The 21,921-nt window shown below is 34.3% G+C and overlaps 1 protein-coding gene across 1 annotated transcript in view; it reads left to right on the top strand.

Moving 5' to 3' along the window:
- The window catches only part of CDH18 (cadherin 18), a 1,453,365-nt gene that overhangs the window by 258,144 nt on the left and 1,173,300 nt on the right, over positions 1-21,921 (top strand). The gene's annotated exons all lie outside the window — the stretch shown is intronic.

The following is a 21,921-nucleotide window of genomic DNA, read 5'->3' as shown; positions in this document are numbered from 1 at the left end:
AACGAAACAAAGGGAAATAAACTCAAGTGAACTAAAAAAAAAATCAACAAGCATTTAATAAATATCTAATATTTTCAATGTGCTGAGCTAAGTAATTAAGGCACTAAGATAAAAGAAGAGTAAGTGAAGGGATCTATGGAATAGGCATGAATGAATTGAGGAATGTACCAAGGATGCAAATCCAGGTGGCTAGAAGTTGGTAGTATCTTTAACAGAAATAGAAAAGTTTGGGGGATAGGTAGGTTTTGGGGAAAATATAATGAGTCCTGTTTTAAACTCACTGCATTTTTAGTGCCTATGAGTACTACAGTTCAAAATGTCTAATAAGCAATTGGTGATAAGACCCTAAATTTTAAGAGACTAGGACTGGAAGACGGTGTGATTTATCTCCATAAAATCATAATTAAATTCATGGGACCTAATAGGATCAATAATAAAGAGGGTATATAGAAGTAAGTGAGTGGACTCTAGAATAATTGTAATTTTTTATTTAACAATACCCACATTTAGAAGTTCTGAAAGTATCTTAAACTCAACATCTTAAATTTTCCCTCTTCTAACTTTCCTATTTTTCTTTCCTTTCCTTCAAGTCCATTATTTTCATTACTCTTCATTTTTTTCCTTACCACCCCTATAATCCATCACTTGCCAACTTTTGATGATTCAACATGACAAATGTTATTGAATCCATTCACTTCTCTCCACTCTCATGGCCAACACAATACTTCAGGTCATCTTCAACTAAACTTTCAATTTCCTTGGTGTGATCCTTGGTTTATAATTTGACCAAATTTAACTTATCAATGCATAAAACATTAGCAATAATAACATCATGAATTTCCCAAATACCTATACACTCTGATCTTTAAAAGAAATAGATTAACTTGGCTTCGATAGTTATGGCCACCTTAAAATTAATGAAACAATCAATATAATAAAATTGAGGTCTTTAATCAGAGCAGAGGAGTTATAACTAGGGGTACTGCATAGCAGATGCTAAGAAAATCCAGAGTGGAGTTGAGAACAGAATTTTTATAGAGTACAAAGACAAAAGCAAATTGGTTACCTCATAAATTTCACTGGTAAAGTTCTTTTACATAACAATCTGAAGGACTGATGAGATTATTTTTGGGAGGGTTAAGTATAAAATAGTATCATAAGTTAAGTTGTTCTACATAACAATCAAATGTACACAAAGAAAGCTTGAGATTCTTTTAAGTGGAGAGTTTCAGGCAATCTACAAAAGAATTAGTAGTTAAAATTGACAAAGTCTGGTCAGCACCAGACAATTCACTGGCTCAGAAACCAAACTAGAAGTTAATTCTCAATACTTGTGTTTATCAGTAATAATACTAGATAAATATCTAACTTTAGAGTTGCTTTTAGTCTTACTGCTCAAATAACTTCTAAGCATTTATAATAACTTATAACATCTTTAAAATGTCATATGTCATCATAAGAAACAAGTACAGGGGCAGCTATGTGGCACAGTAGATAAAACACTGGCCTTGGATTCAGGAGGACCTATGTTCAAATCCAGCCTTAGACACTTGACACTTACTAGCTGTGTGACCCTGGGCAAGTCACTTAACCCTAATTGCCCCACCAAAAAAAAAAAATGAAACAAGTACATAGCTATAATGCAGCTGTATTAATAGTATCTACATCAATTCCAAATTTTCTAATTTTTCATTAATTCCAAGAGATTAATTTAGAAAATGATGCTAGTTTTTGAAGATTCTTATTTTTAAGAATCTAGTCAATGAAATAAAGGAATCTGTGTGTGAAATAAATTCAGATCCACATTTCAGATAAATCGTTTTCATCCATTTTTAAATAAACATCTTCATTAAGTATTGCTTTTGATTCTGCTTGAATATAGAGTTGAATGACCATTTGTCTATTCAGTAATTTAGTCAATGAGTTATTTACTAAGTACTTACTATGTTTACACACTATACTAATATATAGGTATACTAATATAAGCAAAAAGAAAATCAATGACTGCCCTTAAGGAGTTGATACTCTTGGTGGCAAGAATATGTAAAAGGAAGGTCAAGGCAGGGGATAAAAAATATGCTGTGAGGGGGCATAATAGGGACATTCAGAAAATGTAGCCTGGTGGGAAATAAAGAGATAAAAGGTGCATTCATTAAATGGAGATTCTAGGAGGTGCCCTCCAGTTACAGAGAGGGGCCCCAGGAGCAGAGGACACTTCTAAGGCATGACTTCCAGTGCTAAAATGGTTTCTGGGGCATGATGGAGAAGTCTAGAGGAATGCAGCCTGGTGGGAAAATGGAATTATCTCTGGAGGGTGGTTCATTTTAAGGATACAGAATTATGGGCTAAGATGCTTTAAGAAACCCTTGACAGTTTTAGTGGAAAGATTCACTTTCTGACTTATAGCCAGAAAGATCTGGATTCAGATTCTGACTTTGATACTTCCTAATCATATTGCCTCAGGCAAATTATCTGACCTTCAATTTCCTCACTTTTAAAATTAGGAGATACTAGTATTCTTTTCTTTTGTTTTCTGGCCAATGAGGGTTAAGTGATTTGCCCAGGGTCACACAACCAGTAAGTGTCAAGTGTCTAAAGCCAGATTTGAACTCCAGGTTCTCCTGAATCCAGGGCAGGTGCTTTATCCACTGAGCCACCTAGCTGCCCCCAATAGTTTTAGTTCTTAAATCATAAGCTTATTGCAAGATTTATTTGTTTATTTTTGTTGCTATTATTATTAGGTCTAAAGTCTGAGGGGATCTTCAGAAAACCTCTTCTACTTTGGAATTTGTTTATTATAGAACTTTTAAACCCATCCCATGCTTGACTTACATTGAATACAGGGCCCCAAGATAACTTTAAAAGTAACTCTGTCAAGAACCCAAGTGCAATGAAAGAGGAGAGAATGAATAAATCACTGTTTGCCTCAGTGTAGTCTTTTCACAACTGGACCATGAAATAATAATTACTCCAATGATTCACATGCTATAGTAATCCTTCCCAGGTTATCCTCCTTCAGCAGTATTGAATTCCTTGCTTTGACTTAGTACTTTTTTTACATTTTAGGATCAGTAGTAAAGACTTGTTTTTGGTAACTAATATTTTCATAGACCTTTGCATGTCTCTGCAAGCATATTCTAAGAGCATCCATAGCAGGGGAGTTATATGTTTTATGAGTTATTCTGTTTAAGAGTGTTTTTTAATAATAAACATTTTTATTTATAGTTTTTGGTTCCAAGTTTTATCCATCTTTCCCTTCCTGCCCTCCCCACTCCCTGAGGTAGCAAACAATCAGCTATGGGTTATATATGTATGATTATGTAAAACATTACCACATTTGTCATTCTGTACAAGAAAACTTGATTAAAAGGAAAAAAATGAAAGAAAATGAAAAATAGCATGCTTAGGTATATTCCATCAATTTCAGTTCTTTCTTTGGAGGTGGATAGTATGTTTCATTAGTAGTCCTTTTGGATTGTCTTGGATCATTGTATTGTTCAGAATAGTCAAGTCATTAACAGTTCTTCATCAAACAATATTGCTGTGTATAATGTTCTCTTGTTTCTGCTCACTTCACAATACATCATTGTATACATGTCTTTCCAGGCCTTTCTGATGTCATCCTGCTTGTCATTTCTTATAACACAATAATATTCCATCACCATCATATACCACAGTTTGTTTAGCCATTTCCCAATTGATGGGCATTCCTTTAATTTCCAGTTCTCAACCACCACAAAAGCTGCTATAAATATTTTTGTACAAATAGGTCTTTTTCTTTTTGGGGGGATGTATTTGGGATATAAACCTTGCTGTGTTTTGCTGGGTCAAAGGCTGTGCACAGTTCTATAGCGCTTTGGACATAGTTTCAAATTGTTCAGTTTGGGAACTTTGTTTTATAAGTTAAATACTTATTGAATGAATAATAATCCTGTTAGTGGGAAAAAATAAAGGGACAATGCCATCATTTTTCAATGCATTATCCTCAAATCCATCCAAAATCTCAGTGAAAACACATCAGGATAAAAATGATAACTGGAATTTATAGGGTACATTAAAGTTTGCAAATCATTTTACTTGTAACTTTTTTAGGCCACCCAACAAACCTGTGAGTTAAGTACTTCAGAATTTTACAGATGAGGAAACGGGCTCAGTGAGGTTAAATAACTTTCAGTCACAAAAGCACTGAGTATTAAAAATAGGATTTTAAGCCATACATTTCAATTGCTAGCCCAATGTTCTATCCACTAAACCATACTACGTCCCTTGAAATAAAATTGGGGGAAGAAAAGAAAAATTGCAATTCAAATTGATCCAGTGCTTCTTTAAATGCTTAATTTAAAATGATAAAAAGAATAAAATTTTTTTTAGTGTTGCTTCAAAATTTCCCAATGATTCCTGTAAAACTGTAGCAGAATTTGAGACTCTAAATTTGTTTTGTATGAGATAAGAAAAAGAGACCAATGAAGAGGCAAACTCAGAGTGAGAAAATTTCAGACATTGCATGCTTAGTGTGTGCATGCACATGCCCATGACCACAGCCAACAGTGCCATTCAAACTATGACAAATGAAAACTCAATTCAATTAGTTTGCTTTGGGGGCAAATATTGCCTCTCTGAGTCCATGTGGTGGCTAAATGCTGCCAAATATATATTTTCCACAAAGCAGAAATTGTAGAAATAAAAACCCAGATTTCATTCTTATGCTTAAATGTAGGTTCAGGTCTCAGAAATAATATGAACAACTAATGGATTCTGAAAAGGCTTTCTATGTGCAAAATTACATCAGAATAATAGAGAAATACTTAATTTACATAATAAAAATTTATACATACCTCTTAATCCATAAAAAAACAAAGAGAAGGCAAGTCCATAATCCTGAACTTCCTGTGATGTCTTAAAAGTTGAACAAACTGGGGCAGCTAGGTGGTGCAGTGGATAGAGCACTGGCCCTAGATTCAGGAGGACCTGAGTTCAAATGCGGCCTCAGACACTTAAACACTTTCTAGCTGTGTGACCCTGGGCAAGTCACTTAACCCCAATTGCCCCACAAAAAAAAAAGTTGAACAAACTTAGTTAAACAATCATAATCTCATATATCCCTTAAGGAAGCAACCTTCATCAAATACTAGGTAAACTAAAGCAGGTTACAGATTAAAGCATATATAGAGGATTCAAAATTAGACTGATTGAGGAAAAGGATTTACACGTCTCCAAGGAGGCAGAGACAATTGAGATCCTTCCTCTTGCTTCTTCTCTAAGGAATACTAATACCTCTTAAGTAAAATTTTACATCCCATGGGACAGTTTTTATTCAGATTAATTTAATATTGAGATCAACTTTAGTTAACTTAAATTTTCAGGAAGAATGACCTTGAGTTTGGAATAATAAAAGTAAATTTAAAATTCTCATAATAAATTAAATAATTATTTTGGCCTCTGTTTCTAATTTGTCTTTCAATGTGATTTTTTGGGGGGTTTTATGAAATACACTGGTTCTAAATCATAATATTTATTTACACAAAGGTCTTTAAAATTAAAAATAAAAGAAAGGTACTCTTTGTTTAGTCAGTCAATAAGAATTTAATAAATACCCACTATGTGCTAAGCACTTGGAATACAAAGCTCTTTATCTCAAGGAGCTAACAGTTTTATCAATTCTTTGAAGCCTAAAAAAATGTTAAAAAAAATCTTCACAATGAAAGAACAAAAACTGAGCTGGCAGTGCTAAGGTAATATATTATTTTCACACCCTTTGGATATAGTTCCCTTTTAGGTCTTACTGGAAACACCAAAGCTCCACAGAATCACTGATGATGACAGGATTCATTAGCAGCTGTTTGAACAATGAGTAGAGAATGAACATCACCACTTACACATGCCATATGGTAATTAGCACAGTGGGACATTGGAAAGGGGACTTCAAAAACAGAAAGAGAAGTTGTTTTTTATTTTTCAGCTCTTACTCTTAGTACTACCCATGGAACCTTTCAGCTAGGTCTCTTCATCCCTGTAGAATGTGTGCAGATTGGTGGTAATGCTTAATCCTGGAAAGAGATGGCTTAGTAATGTCTCATTTTAGAACAAATGCACCAGATGAAGAAACTTCTGTCTGCCTTGGAATGCTAAAGCATTTTCTGAATGGAAAAAAAAAAAAAGAAAGAAAGAAAAAAAGAAAAAAAAAAAGGATCATCTCATTTACCTGTTGAAATATGTCGACTGAATTGTCCTTGCCTTTTTTATTGAGATAACATCTTGTATGTGTGTCTAGTTTTTGTTTCTTTGCTTTTGAACATAACAGTTAGAGAACTGTATTTATAGTGACAACCAAGAGACAAAACATTACCAGCTTTTCTTTTTCCTTTTTGGGGCACAACATTCAGAGCAATTTGGATCTAATTCAATATAAACAGGTTGTTTTTTTTTTTTTTTTATCTTTTTTAACTATGAAAACCTGAGTTAGGCTTTGCAAGACCAACTAAAAAATCAGTTGTTCAGGCTTTCTTTGGATTTTTTCCATTGGTTCTATAGTTGTCAAGTGCAAGTTGAAAAAGGGAGGGAGGGGGGATTTCATTCTGATTAGAAAGCAAAGCAGGTGCCAAGATGAAAGAAAAAAAAACATCAGATGTAATAAGAAAATGGAAAGAAAAAAATTTAAGTGGCTTTTGCTCTTTTAACAGAGAAATAAATGAATCACATGATGACATCTATATTGTGGAGGTTATTACCTCATGTTTGACTGGGGAGCTACATATTAATACGCAGATGGAGGACACTGTAGGCCAGATATAACAATTGGATTTAAAGTGTGAAGTCACAACTGGCATTAGATTTGGAGTGTTGGCTACAATATAAGTTATGAATGTTCCCTTTTCCACATTTCATGGCCAAAATTTAATGCTGAAATTTGGAGACTGAAATCTGTAAATTGTAATTCTGCTTTCTCAAAGCCAAATTATGAACATGTAAAAAAGTAAATCTTTACCAAAACAATTTTGAATCAGTGCACCCATTTGAAATTTTCAGATGTATCAAAGTCTTTTCTCATTTTTCTTCAATATCTTGTGATAAGATGCAGATGAGTCTAACTTTTGACCATAGAGAATGAAATAAAATATTTGCAACCTATACTTTAAATACTTGAAGATTTCACAGTAGTCCTATAAACAATATAGTACAGGAATTATTGTCCTCATTTTATAGAAAAAGGAAATTGAGGCCCTTAGAGGTTCATTGACTTTCCTTGGGTTGTACAATATTAATTTACAGGTCTTATGACAATGGTCCGACTTCACTGTTTCCTTTAGAAGACAATGAACCAGGAAGAGAATAAAGAACAGAACAAAAGAATAGAATTGTGAATGGAATACAAAAGAATAGATGGAGCCAGGTGGCACAGTGGATTGAATTCCAGGCCTGGACTAGGAAGATCTAAATTCAAATCCAGCCTCAGACACTTGCTAGCTGAGGCAGAGTTAAGTGACTTGCCCAGAGTCACAAAGCTATAAAATGAGATGGAGAAAGAAATGGCAACCAACTACAGTATCTTTGCCAAAAGAACTGAAAAGAGGTCAATAAAAGTCAGACAAGATTGAAAATGGACTAAACAACAAGAATAGAATGGAATGGAACAGAATGGAACAGAACAGAATGGAACAGAACAGAATGGAACAGAACAGAATAGAACAGAATAGAACAGAACAGAACAGAACAGAACAGAACAGAACAGAACAGAACAGAACAGAACAGAATAGAACAGAATAGAATAGAATAGAATAGAATAGAATAGAATAGAATAGAATAGAATAGAATAGAATAGAATAGAATAGAATAGAATAGAATAGAATAGAATAGAATAGAATAGAATGTGTAGGATACTACCTGGAGAACTTCCTCAGTATATGAGGAAACTGAGGGGGAAGTGCCCCAAACCATACATATGTTTAGTAGCAGAGCTTACACTACAAAACTGATGTTCTTATTCTCATCATCCTTGTTCTTTTTCCATCCATGGCAGAATCTGAATTTTTTTCCTGGTTCCAATATATTTTCCTCACTTGCTTCTTTTGGTTCTTTGACACAATCTGTATTTCTTGTCCTTTCCCACTAAATTACTAGTTACAGTAGACTTCAGGATCTCTTAAGCCCAAGGACAAGTCTTCATCTGTCACAACATAATACAAAGACAATTATTTCTTTAGAAATGATTGATTCTCTAATTGTGTTAATTACACAGTTTTGATTATTTCAAGAAATATTGCAACTCAATACAATAATTTTGTGGGGAAGTGGTGTGTTCTACTACGTTCCAAGACCTATACTAGGCATTGGAGAAGGGGAAAAAAGAATAAACAATCACTTCCCAAGGAGCTCACATATTTACATTGACAAATGTTCATACAAAATATCAAGAAATACTGTGTGATTTATTGATAATGGAAAAAGCAGATTTACTAAGCATAATACTCATGTAAAAGTGTTTTTTTAAAAAAGTGGGTTTGCTTTCTATCTCACAGTTATCCTTTGCTCCTTACCTTGGTCTGGCATAATGATGTCAGTCTCACAAATATACTTCTTCTGACTTCTAGGAAATCTAACCTTCTATTAAACCAATTTGTTCTAGGCAGCTGAATAATTCTAGGTGCATAGCAAATGTTAGGTCCTGTGTTATTACATAGCAAGATAGAGAAATTTAACTGAAGTTTTTTCCCACATTCATTCATCTTTGGCTAAGTAGATAAAACTAAGCATAGGGGTTTGCGGAATTCCTTTGGAGTCTTTTCACCCCATGGGAATACTCACAGTGATGAAGTCAAAAGTTTCATTAAAACAATATTATTAGAGACTATCATCACTCTGGGAACAACATAAATGAAGGTAGATTGATTATAATGCACTGAAAAAGAGTTTGCTCTCTATATTATTGTTTGCACATTGTCTCTCCCTATTAGATTTTAAGCTCCTTGGGAATAGGAAATGTCTTTTGTATCTTTTTGTATACCCAGCAATTACCACAGTACCTGAAATACAGCAGGCACTTAATAAATGTGTATTAATTGATTGATTGACTTCCCCAGGTACAATGGAAACAGTTGCATTATTTAGATAAGTTATTAGTGCTATAAATATTTTTGTACAAATAGGTCTTTTTCTCTTCTGGGGATTTGTTTGGAATACAAACATGATATTGCTGGATCAAAGTATTCACAATTTTGTTGTGCTTTGGGCATAGTTCCAAATTGCTCTCCAGAATGGTTGGATCTGTTCATAACTCCCCCAACAGTGAATGAGCATCCCAGTTTTCCCACATCCCCTCCAACATCCAGTGTTTTCCTTTTTTGTTATATTCGCCACTCTGATAGGAATAAAGTGATACCTCAGAGTTATTTTAATTCGCATTTTTCTGATAGTGACCTGTAGCATTTTTTCATATGACTATAGATAGCTTTGATTTCTTTGTCTGAAAACTGCCTGTTCATATCCTTTAACCATTTATCAATTGGGGAATGTATACTATATTGTTTTTTAATCATGTCCAACTCTTTATGATTCTATTTGGGGTTATCTTTTCAAAAGCACTGGGGTGGTTTACTATTTCCTTCTCCAGCTTTTTTTGTAGATGAAGAAACTGATTCAAATAGGGTGAAATGAGTTGCCCAGGATCACACAACTAGTAAGTTTCTGAAGTCATATTTGAACACAGTATTCAGCAATCTCAGATAATTTATAGGATGGCCCTGAATTCAGAGAGAAATAAGGTCATATGGAAACACATTCAGGTTCTCATCACTTTCTGTTTTCATAACTGATCTTTCTGTTTCAAACCTTTTTCCTTTCTAAACCTTCCTTCACATAGCTGTCAGATTGATATTCCTAAAACAAAGATCGTAACATTTTATTCCCTTTCTAAAAATCTTTAGTGTCTCCCAATTAATTCTCAAATACAATGAAAAATAATCATAAAAATGATGTGAATTTTTTTACGCTTTTTTAGTGTAAACAATTAGACTATTCTCTTTCTCATTATTTAGTATTCAGTACTAAAATGACATTTGATACAATTTTGGTAAATTTCATCTTTTAAAAAAGAACTTTCAGAAACCCCCAATATCAATAAAGAACCCTCATTTTTTGGCTGTCCATAGAAGACAAATCCTGTGTTACTTCTGAAAACTTTTGGTATATATATATATATATATATATATATATATATATATATATATATACACACACACACACACATAGATATGTATACACATGTGTATGTCTATATACATATATATACACACATATATGTGTATGTATATGTATCACATATATGCATTTGTATATATTCATGTATCCGTGTGTTTATATATATGTCTGTGTGTGCATATATGTCTATATCTATGCCTATCTATATTTACATCTATATCTATATCTCTATATCTCTATCTCTATCAAGAATGCATGCATATATATCTTTGCTTAGTACCTTGCTTGATTTTAATGCTCAATTTATGGCTCATTTAACAAAATTGTCCCTATAGTTCTTTCAAGAAATACTGCCTATTATGATGTATATATGAATCATTTTGTTTGAGAAATACCTGCAAGGCTCTATTTTGCACTATAAAATAAAATTCCTTTATAAAGCCAATAAACAAACACAATGGTTCTTATATTTCTACATCTTTTACTTGGTTCTATGATTGTAAAGACTCAGTCTTCTATTAAAAAATTGCCAGCATAAACTTCCCTTTTTCATTTTCATGTTTTTATCAAAGATGCCCTCTGTGAATTCATATAAAATTTCAAAGGTTTTATAGAGATGAGAAAGCAAGCTTATGGTTGTTGTTAATGCCTTCTCAGTCACCTTTCTTTGGTAAAAGCATTCTTTGTGACTTTTTAAAAAAATAAAACAACAACAACAACATTCTTTTCCACTCTTTTGGAATCTCCTCTTTGATATCTTGGGAATTGATTCCTATAACAACTCCTTCTGGTTCATTTATTAAAGTCTCTCAAAATAATATGAGTCAGCTAGATACCACACAATTCTATTGTGGGCTTATTTTCTACTCAACTTATTCCACTGTCTCTTTTTAAAGCAAAAAATACATGTAATTTTTTTGTCTCATTCTTCTATCATATTTTGCAGATGTATTTGTACACTAAATCAGTGTTGCCCTCAGTTACACTGTCTCTACATTTAAAAAGAAAATACAGGGCAAGCTAGGTGGCACAGTGGATAAAGTTCTGGCCCTAGATTCAGGAGGACCTGAGTTCAAATCCAGTATCAGATACTTGACAGTTACTAGCTGTGTGACCCTGGGCAAGTCACTTAACCCTCATTGCCCCGGAAAAAAAAAAGAAAAGAAAAGAAAAAGAAAATACAGTATTGTTTGGCGGTCATAATAGTGAAAACTTTACTACTAAGGAGAATGTGAACAAGAATAAACTGGAAACTTTAGAACTATAAATAATTCCCATATTCCTTTTATTGCTGTGGCCACTTTAAAATATTTTGTCTCAAATAATTGGCCTGATTTCCTCTCCTCTCTTGACTAACTATAGGGAGAATTTTGAGACTTTTGGGATTATAGCTGATCAATGTCAATTCTATATAAAGTATCACATTAAATGACATAAAAATGTATGACAGAGTTTGATCACTATAATTCTTTTTTTGTGGGACAATAAGGGTTAAATGACTTGCCCAGGGTCACACAGATAGTAAGTGTCAAGTATCTGAGGCCAGATTTGAACTCAAGTCATCCTGAATCCAGGATTGGTGCTTTATCCCCTGCCCTACCCAGATGCCTGGATCACTACAATTCTAATAAAATTATAATCTTTCAGTTGAAATAATTGGATATAATTTACCCTTAATATTGTTATACTAAAATGGTTCATCTTTTCTAAAATTTCTTGATTTTTAGAGGGGTACAAGCATAGTTATTGTAGTAACCTATGGTATGGGAAATACACAAGACATGGCATATTTAAGAATCATAAAATATATTGTAACTAATATTCATGATTTAACAATACTTTCACATTCACCTCTGCATAACATCCAGCTAATGATTTTCATTTAGCCAAGAGTCCACACTACAAACTGCCTTCCCTTTAGGCCCACACCCCCAAAAAGTAGGGGTTTTTTTGTTTTTTTGTTTTTTACCAATAGCCAAATTTGGTACTTCATATAGGCTTCATTTTTTGTCTGAAGAAAACCTTGAGAAATAGAGAAAACACAATTTTATATCAAGAAGTTTTCCTCATAGAAAGGAAATATATCAATTGTAAGCAGTGTACTCAGATTTGGATAGAGTTCAGGTAAAATGTCTATAGCAGTGTAATCACATTCTTGAACAAATGTAATCCTACACTGCAAATAACCAGCTCCTTCGGTCTGATTTCAGGAGATTAAAGGCTTCTAACTTTTGAGTAACTCTAATTTTCTTGTGTACACCTTCTGTAACAAGGTTCCCTGAGACTAAAACAAAGAGAGAATACTTATAAATCACAAATTTTAAAATCTTTAGCAATATGCTATGATTGGGTGTTTGTTTATGCTACATAATGAGACTGGAGATGTACAATATAAGCCAAGTATTTTCTTGAAACATGGTTGTGACTTCCTTGCAATGACACTGCAAAAAAGGAATGCAAGGATCTAGGCAGCACAGTAGATAGTTATGGGCTAGTGATTTTTTTGGAGGTAGAGTTCTTTGTCTTACAAGAGCACAATGTCCAGCACAAAGAATGCATTAAAGAAATTCGAGGTGATTTACCTGCAGTCAGAAAAATCAGTTCAAATCCAACCTCAGACACTTACTAGCTGTATGACCCTGGGCAAGCTACTTAAATTCTATGTTCTTCAGTTGCTCTGCAAAATGAGAGTGATTATAGTCCCTACCTCCCAGTTTTGTTGTGAATATCAAATAAGATAGTATTTGAAAAGTATTTTGCAAAACTTGAAGTGATATATAAATGCTAGTTATTATTATTATTATATAAAATGACATTTCTCCTGAATCATCACGTTGTTCATACATAATTAAAATCAATTCTGGGAACTTATCTATATAAATAATTACAATATTAGTCTAGATGTCTTTAAATACTTGTCTTAGACATAATGCTACAGAGTAAATCAATGAAGTTCTTTTTGGACCAATATACTCTCAATTGTACATATTGATGAAATGGAACATTATTACAAATATTTTCAAACCAGTAATAATCCATTTTGTTTTTCTGAACAATGACCCTAGAGCCTATTGCATGAAAAAAAGGTGTGAGGATCATCACAGCAACTATAACTTTTTTTTTTTTTTTTTTTGCAGGGCAATGGGGGTTAAGTGACTTGCCCAGGGTCACACAGCTAATAAGTGTCAAGTGTCTGAGGCCAGATTTGAACTCAGGTACTCCTGAATTCAGGGCCGGTGCTTTATCTACTGCACCAACTAGCTGCCCCCCTAACTTTTTTTTAAACTGAAAAAATTTGGAACCTTGTCCTAGAAACATGATGCTTTCTAGAGAAAATTTCTCTCTACCCCAGATGTTTGGGAAACATGGTAGTAATGAATTAGTACAAACAGCTTCAATTTAATAGTAGAACCAGAAAATAGAATTATAGTGCCCTATTATCTAGCACAGTTCCAGTTATATGACATGCAATCACCAAATGCCTATTGACTGATTATTTCAAATCACTGTAAAGTAAAAAATCTAATATAACTAGTATCAAATGCCAAGACCAAATTCAACATTGTGTTTATCATGACACCTGAGATAATGATGGGGTTACCATAAAAGAATAGAGAAGTAAAGGAAATGAGTATTGCCAAGTTTTGTGGCTGGGCAGACAGCCAGTGCAATATGTTGAAGGGAAACTGAGTCAGGCTTAATCAGATTCACAGGATTGAGATGTCCATGGCATCAGGCATGTAGGAGGGAGAATGGAAGTCAGGCACAGAATGAGATGACTGGGTTGAACCTGTCCAGCCAACTTTATTACATAGCCTGGACATCTATCTGGTGCTATGTGAGGGGGAAATGAAGCTAAGAGAATCCAAACCTCAGCTCTTGCCAATGGCCATTCTCTCAGCCTTTCCCAAGGCAGTGCAGTACCTGTGCTTCACGTGTGTCACCTGTCCTGTGACAGTTTAATACCTGCTCTTGTATGTATTTCCCTAATGAATGGCTGCCATCTTGGCTGCTCTGATCTGACAACTCAGAATAAAAGCAATTAATGTCTCAAATGATAAATTCCCATAATCCAAGACTCTTTTGATTTTAACAACTGAGGATAATGATGACAGCAAAAAATGTGAATTAGTTACATGACTCATGATATAATATGCAATATACAATAATTCCAAATAATAACTACAACTATTTAATCAGAGTCACATATAGTAGATGATAAATATAAATGACTGACATTATTATTCATTATTACATAATTTCCATGAATCCATTAATAAGTAAAATCACATCACTTTGAGAATCAATGTAAGCTGCCCATGAATCCCATATATATGCTTAGTAAAAATAATACTTCTAGAATTAATTTACACTTGTCATGGCAATCAATTTACCAAGGAAATACTTTATAGAAGTTGATCAAATAATCAATTGGAAAAACAAACAATTCAGAATTTGGGAGAATACTACTCCCAGACTTCATACTGTATTATGAAATCAAAACCATCTAGCATTGGTTCAAAAATAGAGAGATAGATAAATAGAACAAAATACACATGGAAGAATGAAAGACAATGAAATTCAATAGCCTAGTAATTTTAAAAAACAATGTAAAACATACTGTGAAAACTGGAGAATTCTAAATGAATATGAACTTAATATTAATGAGAGCATTACACGATATAAATTTTATTACATGAATATAAAATCTTTTGCAAGTGTTCCTTTTTTTGAGCTAAGTATACCTTTGTGAAAAATCAGAACATATTTTAATACAAGTTAAAAAACAATCTTAAAAGAATGAAAATCTCTATGAAAATAAGCCCATACTATTAATTTCAAATTGTAGATGCAATAGCATAAAAAAGAAACCTTTATGTAACATTTTAACTGACATTTTTCTGATTGGATCTAGAACATCTTTTATTTTGATATCTAAAAATCTCCAAATCTCATATTAATATCTTGTTGTCTAATTCTGCATTTCTGCAAAATATGTCCCCATTTATGGCAGTAGAAGCAGATTCTTGAAATATGATGATGATTGTCTTGTACATTTTTATTCAACCCAAGTTTCTCTTGTTTTTCTTTAACCCCTTTATATTCTCTGTTGGTCTTTTCATAATAGCAATACTTTATAAGGTTATTAATCAAAGGCAAAAGCAGATTAACAAAATGATTATGAACAAAATGAGCATTTCTGTAATTTAAAGGGTTTTCTTCTAAGGTTGGGAGTAATGTACAAGGAGTACAGTTGAAGCCATAGAACTTAAGCGCTATAGCTCCCAGTGCAGGCTCATGCCCAGTGGTAAATGAAACAGGCAGCAAGCAAGTCTCTGCTGCTTTGACTGGGGAGGCCCCAGCCATAAGTTTCCTGAACCTGGGGGAATGTGCAAGCTCAGGACCTGATGTGGGGGAGGAGTAGATCTCATTACCTCCATAGCAGGAGGATCAAGGGGTATGGCCATGGGAGGATTAGGAGGCGGGGTCAGGGAAGAAGGAAATGGGGTCCCAACCATCAGAAGAGATGTGGAAGGGGTGGGACCATTGCCCCCATGTGCTGCACAGCTACAGCATTCACATTCACACTTGGAGGCTTAGCTGAGGAGGGACCAAGGTAATTTGAACACAGTTTGATAAGCCTTCTTTTGGTCATGTTTAATTTAACTGTAAATTTTCCCTCGTCCCAAAACATAAGTAGCTTTCCTAATGCAGAGTCCTGGGGAATTTCACGGGGTATGCTATTTCTAATACCCTTCCTGTAATTCAAAATTTGCCTTACTATAACAAAAATAAAAATAGAAATATAAAATCCACAAAAACAAAGTATTAACATGATCTAATTTCCCTTTTCTCTGATTTACCAGACTAAAGTTAGAAACAAAACGAGTACTTAGGAGCCACTTAGGTACTTTGAAAATTTAAAGGGAAAATAACAGAAATGTACAAACATAAAATTTCTTACCCAACTTGTTTTGCAGAGAAGATCAGAAGATTAAGGTGTTCAGCACCCCCTTTCATGGTCACCAATTATGATGTTTAAAAATTAAATGTATGGTTGCTTATTTCTATCCCAAGTGTAGGGAAAATTAGCTGGGATTTATCATATATTTGTTACTTAGAAATTAGAGGATCTGCACCAGTTAGGGGCATTAAGCATTTATTAAAGTGCATTAAATATTAGTGAAGAGAGCACACATGGCTCTGTAAGATAGAAAAGCCTAGAGAAGAGAGAAAATGATGAACCTTAGAGGGCTGCTTCTGCATTCACCCAGTTCTGGTGCCTGAGAGATTCCATGCAAGTTTGCTGAGGGCAGGAGGAGAGCCCGCCCTTAAACATTGTTCAAAACTCATTGGCTTGCATCACTCAAATGGGTTTGATGGCAGTTAGTTGCAGTCATGCTGATGTCAGAGCTCAGATCCTCTGGCGGGAACAAGGCTTTCAATGTAGGTGTGGTTTTGGGGCCCCTGGATGTCCCAAAACTCCTATTATTTGCTCACAGTTCAAATTCCAACAATTCAACTTGTCTAGTGTCAAGAGACTATTTTAGTAACTTAAACTCTTTGATCATCATTTTCCTTATCTACAAAATGAGTATGATAATACTCTGTGAACCTAACTCATGAGATTATTAGGAGGGGATTGCTTTGTAAATTTTTAAAAGTTCCTGTGGGGGCATCTAGGTAGAACAGTGGATGGAGCACTAGCCCTGGAGTCAGAAAGTCATGAGTTCAGATATGGCCTTTAGTTGTATTAGGACTGAGAAAAGGGTGTTTCAAAAGCGTGCTTCAAAAGCTTTGGTGCAATTTTAAACTAGTAGAGCTATTCCTTTTCCAGGTATCTGTATTTCTTTAGAAGATACAGATCTTCCAAAATCCCAGTGTTGTAGCTTCAGGGTTTGACATCCCATTCTCCTTTATTCCACATATCTAATAAGTTGCCTCATTTTACCATTTCTACATCCACAGTAACTCTTGCACCCTACTTTTACTCCCCAAGATGCCATCACCACTAAAGTATGATAATGGTCTCCTAATTTAATCGGCCTGCCCAAAGTCTCTCTCCACTCAAGTCTACACTTCACTTAAGTATTAAATAAACTTTCTGTAATAAAGAAGCAACAATACCACCACCCCCACTCAATAAACTCTCTTTAATCTAGCAACAAATCTGGCTTCCTCTACATGTCTTCTTTTTCTTTCTTTTTTTTTTCTAATTATCTTTCAAAGACTTTTGGTCCCAAGATTATTATATAAAGTTAGGGAAGGAGAGTAATTTTTAGGGCATACTCATCCAACCCTAAAATTCTATAATTGTATTTTTAATAATTTTTACTTTAAGGGGTTTTTTGTCTTCTTTTTCTTCTTCTTCTTCCATAAGTCCATTGCCCTAAAAATCAGCACCACAACCACCTTTATGTTAGAAGTATAATTAAGAAAGGACTACCTGGGCTATGACTCAAAGTGGAAAATTTAGACAACAGGAAACTGACAGTACGCAGGTATTTCAGAGTGCTTCCTATGTTACCCTGCCCTTAAACCACCTTGGGCTGCAATGATGGCTTCTTATGGGTCTACCCTTCAACCTCCTTTAGCAGTATGGAAATTTCCATGTTTCTAGAGACACTTCCTCTCTCTGAATGAACCACATTCTTTCCAAACTTTCCCTCTCCACTCTTTCTCCAGGTTCACAGCTGGCTATTGACTCAGTATATAGAAAGTGAAAAAAAATGAAAATCACTCAGTATTGCCATTCAGTTTTGCCTAATGGTTGGTATTATCAGAAACCACTGTGTTCAATAGTGTTTGCATTTGGAAATTTACATGAAAGTAGACAAACTTAAACACATTTTGTTCAGTATTTTATCACAAATAACTGCCAAAATAAACTCAATATAATAAAAGCTATTTTGTATCTTCCTAGGTAGTAAATATTATTTTCTATTACCTTTCTTTTTTTTCACCTTATCAATAGTTGTCATTCTTTATACTGCCCCCCCTTCCACCCAAAATTCTACAACATATGTATGTGGAGGGGGCAGCTAGGTGGCACAGTGGATAAAGCACTGGTCCTGAATTCAGGAGGACCTGAGTTCAAATCCAGCCTGAGACACTTGACACTTACTAGCTGTGTGACCCTAGGCAAGTCACTTAACCCTCATTGCCCCTCAAAAAAAAACCCACATATGTATGTGGATGATATATAGATCATAAGTATTTGTAACATTTTCAAAAAAGTCAGCATAAAAATGTTTTAATAATACTTCCAAAAGCAAATTAATGAGTTGAGAAAGGTTTAGCCTGCAATGGTTTGGGTTGGGGGTTGGTTGAAGATATAATTCAGTTCTCTCTGTTTTTTAAACATGTTTTTTGGACATTCTCCATAGGTTGACTTAGAAAAAACTAATGCATGTTAAATTTAAATTATAACATATAAATTACTGGCATTATCATAAAATATAAAGATGATTTTTATTCAGTCACAGACCCCTGGATATGTTGTCTTATAATTATATAAGACATACATATAATTATACAAGACATACATATAATTATTTCTTTATTCTTATGTATGTCTATATTGTACATATATATATTTAATCATTATAATATATACACATGTGTACAATATATACATATTGAGACTCTACATACACATGGTTATATGTAAAAGTCTAAATGAGCACCAATTTTTATAATTTTTCCTTTATAATTCATATTATACCCTCATTCATGAAAATTTCTTATTGTCTACTATGTATATTCTATTCATATAATAAACATTACAATTTCATTTAAATTAGGCTGATCATGATGACAATTATATTATTTAAAGATACAGAAATGCTTGTTAGGTAAAAACATATGTTTATGGTCATTCAATAAGCACTTATTAAGCATTTAATATGTACCAGGCATTGTTCTAAGCTTTAAGGATACAACAAAAGGACAAATACAGTCCTTGCCCTAAAGGAGCACAGGATCTAACTGGGGAACCAACAAGAAAAGAAATTATGTATGAAAAAATCAATACAGGATAAATAGAAAATACATAAAAGAGAGAAATCACTAGAACTAAGTCTTCCTGTAGAAAATGGGACTTCAGTTGGTAACTGAAGGAAGCTAGAGAAACCAATAGACAGAGATGAGGAGAGAGCATTACAGGAATGTGGACAGCCAGAGTAAATGTTCAGAACCAAGAGATGGAGTGGGTTACTTTGTTGTTGTTGTTGTTTTCATGAAACAGCAAGGAGGACAGGGTAACCAATTTTTTAAAAAAAATTTGGTGGGTATGGGGGCAGCTAGGTGGCACAGTAGATAAAGCACTGGCCTTGGATTCAGGAAGACCCGAGTTCAAATCTGACCTCAGATACTTCACACTTACTAGCAGTGTGACCCTGGGCAAGTCACTTAGTCCCCATTGCCCTGAAAAATAAATGTGGTGGGGAGTAAGGTGAAGGAAGCCTCAAAAAGTGAAGATGGGGTAGGTTGTGAAGGATTTAGGATATAGAGCCATTGGAGTTTAGTTAGCTGTGTGTTGGAGAGCATGTTGGGGAGCATTACCATGGTCAGAACTGAACTTTAGGAAAATAATTTTGGCAGTTAGATGGAATATGTATTGGAATGAGAAGAGACTTGAGCAAGACAGAGCTACCATCAGCCTATTCAAAAAATCTAAACATGAGGATGTGAGGGCTTATACCAGCATGACAGCAATAATATGAAGTAGAATATTTGAGGAATATGGCAAAAATGAAAGCATTGGGGCCTGGCATTAGATTGAATGGGGGGTAGAGGTGCAAGAGACAATGAAGGGTCAAAAATGACACCTAGGTTATGAGGGACTGGGAAGATGGTATTGCTCTCTATATTAATAATGAAGAAAAGAGGTAGGGGGAGTTTCAGGTAAAAGACATTGAATTCACCTTTGTACATATTTAGTTTAATATGCCTACTGAACATCCAATTCTAGATGTCTGAAGGCATTTTGAGATTTTAAATTAGAGGTTAGTGGAGAAGTTAGGTAAGATAGATATTAGAATCATCATCATAGAGATGATCATTAAATCCATGGGAGCTAAAGAGATCACCAAGTGAAGTAGTGAAGATGGAAAAGAGAAAAATCCCTAGAATAGAACCCTGTGAGACACCTATAGTTAGAGTCAGTGCCCTGGATGAGGATCCAAGAAAAAAAAAAAACTCAGAGGAAGCAGTCTCAGAGGAGACCGAGGGAAGGGTGGTGTTGCAAAAACCTTGAGAGAAGAGAGCATCAAGGAGAAGAGGGAGAACAACAATGTCAAAGGGTTCCTAAACTAAAAAAGAACAAGGATTATGAAAAGTCCATGGAATTTGACAATTAAGAGATCTTATAACATGACTAATGCAGAAATAGGATTAATGTTATTATGTGTGTGTGTGTGTATATATATATATATATATATATATATATATATATATATATATATATAAAACCTATATCAGATTACCTGCTGTCTAGGGGAGGGGGAAGGGAGGGGAGGGAGGGAGAAGAATCTGAAATTGTAAAGCTTGTGTAAACAAAAATTGAGAACTATCTTTACATATAATGGAAAAAAATACTTTATTAATTAAAAAAAAAGAGATCACTAGCAATTTCAATGAAACAGCTTTGATGGAATGATGAGGTTGGAAATCAGGGAGTAAGAAGTTAAGAAGAGATTAAGAAGACAGAAAGTGAAGGAACCAATTTTAGATGACTTTTCAAGTTTAGCTAGATTGGGAAGAGGAGATACATGACAATTGTTGGTGGGCATGGAAGGATCAAGTAATTTTTTTTTTGTTTGTGTGTGTGTGTTTGTGTTTGCTTTTCCTTTTTATTTTTTAAGGATAGGAAGACATCAGCATGTTTATAGTCAATAGGGAAGGAGTCAGTAGAAGGGGAGAGATTAAAGATAAATAAAAGAGTGCAGATTATAGAGGGGGGTCATCTTTTGCATTAATTACAATGGATTGGGATCATTTTTGAAGCTTGAGATGTTAGCCATGGTAAGAAACAAGACCACCCCCTGTTCATGTGAGACAAAGGTGAAGAAGGAAATATTGGCAGAATGCACCAGAGTGATATGAATTGAGGAAAAGAGAAGAGAGAGCTCAGAGAAAACTACCTTTTTGTTTGTTTTGTTCTATAAAATATGAGCAAAGGTTCTCAGCTAAGAGGGTGGGGGAAGGGGAAACTATGGGATAGTTGAGGAAGGATGAAAAGTTTGGAAGAGCTCCTCTGGGGAGTGAGGAAATGAAGAATTGCCTAGCTGGAGTAAGGATCTAGTTCCAGCTGGATAATATAAAATTTTAATGGGCCCATTCTGTATATTTGAATGATTTTGTTTCAACTTTGTTCAGCTCATGTATAGAAGTAAAGGTGGCAGAGTTCTATGGCGGGAGTCACCCAAGGCTTAAAAACTTGGTGAAAAAGCAATGAGTGGTCTGATAAAAAGTCCAGGGACTCTAGGGAAAAGGATAGTATAAAACTGAACTGATTCACTGAGGGGTCATGATGAGGAAAAGGGAAGAGACTGTCTAGTTTAGGAAATATGGCCTGGGATAAAACAGAGAGGTTGAGGGAGGGATTAAAGGTCAGAGGGTGGAAAATTTATGCTTTGATAATGGTAGGCAGAGGTAGAAAGTTATATAAATATATATATATATATATATATATACACATACATATATACATACATATACATATAT

The sequence above is a fragment of the Dromiciops gliroides genome, chromosome 1, assembly GCF_019393635.1.
Source record: "Dromiciops gliroides isolate mDroGli1 chromosome 1, mDroGli1.pri, whole genome shotgun sequence".
Classification (NCBI taxonomy): Eukaryota; Metazoa; Chordata; class Mammalia; order Microbiotheria; family Microbiotheriidae; genus Dromiciops; species Dromiciops gliroides.
This window is presented reverse-complemented; position numbering and strand designations above follow the sequence as displayed.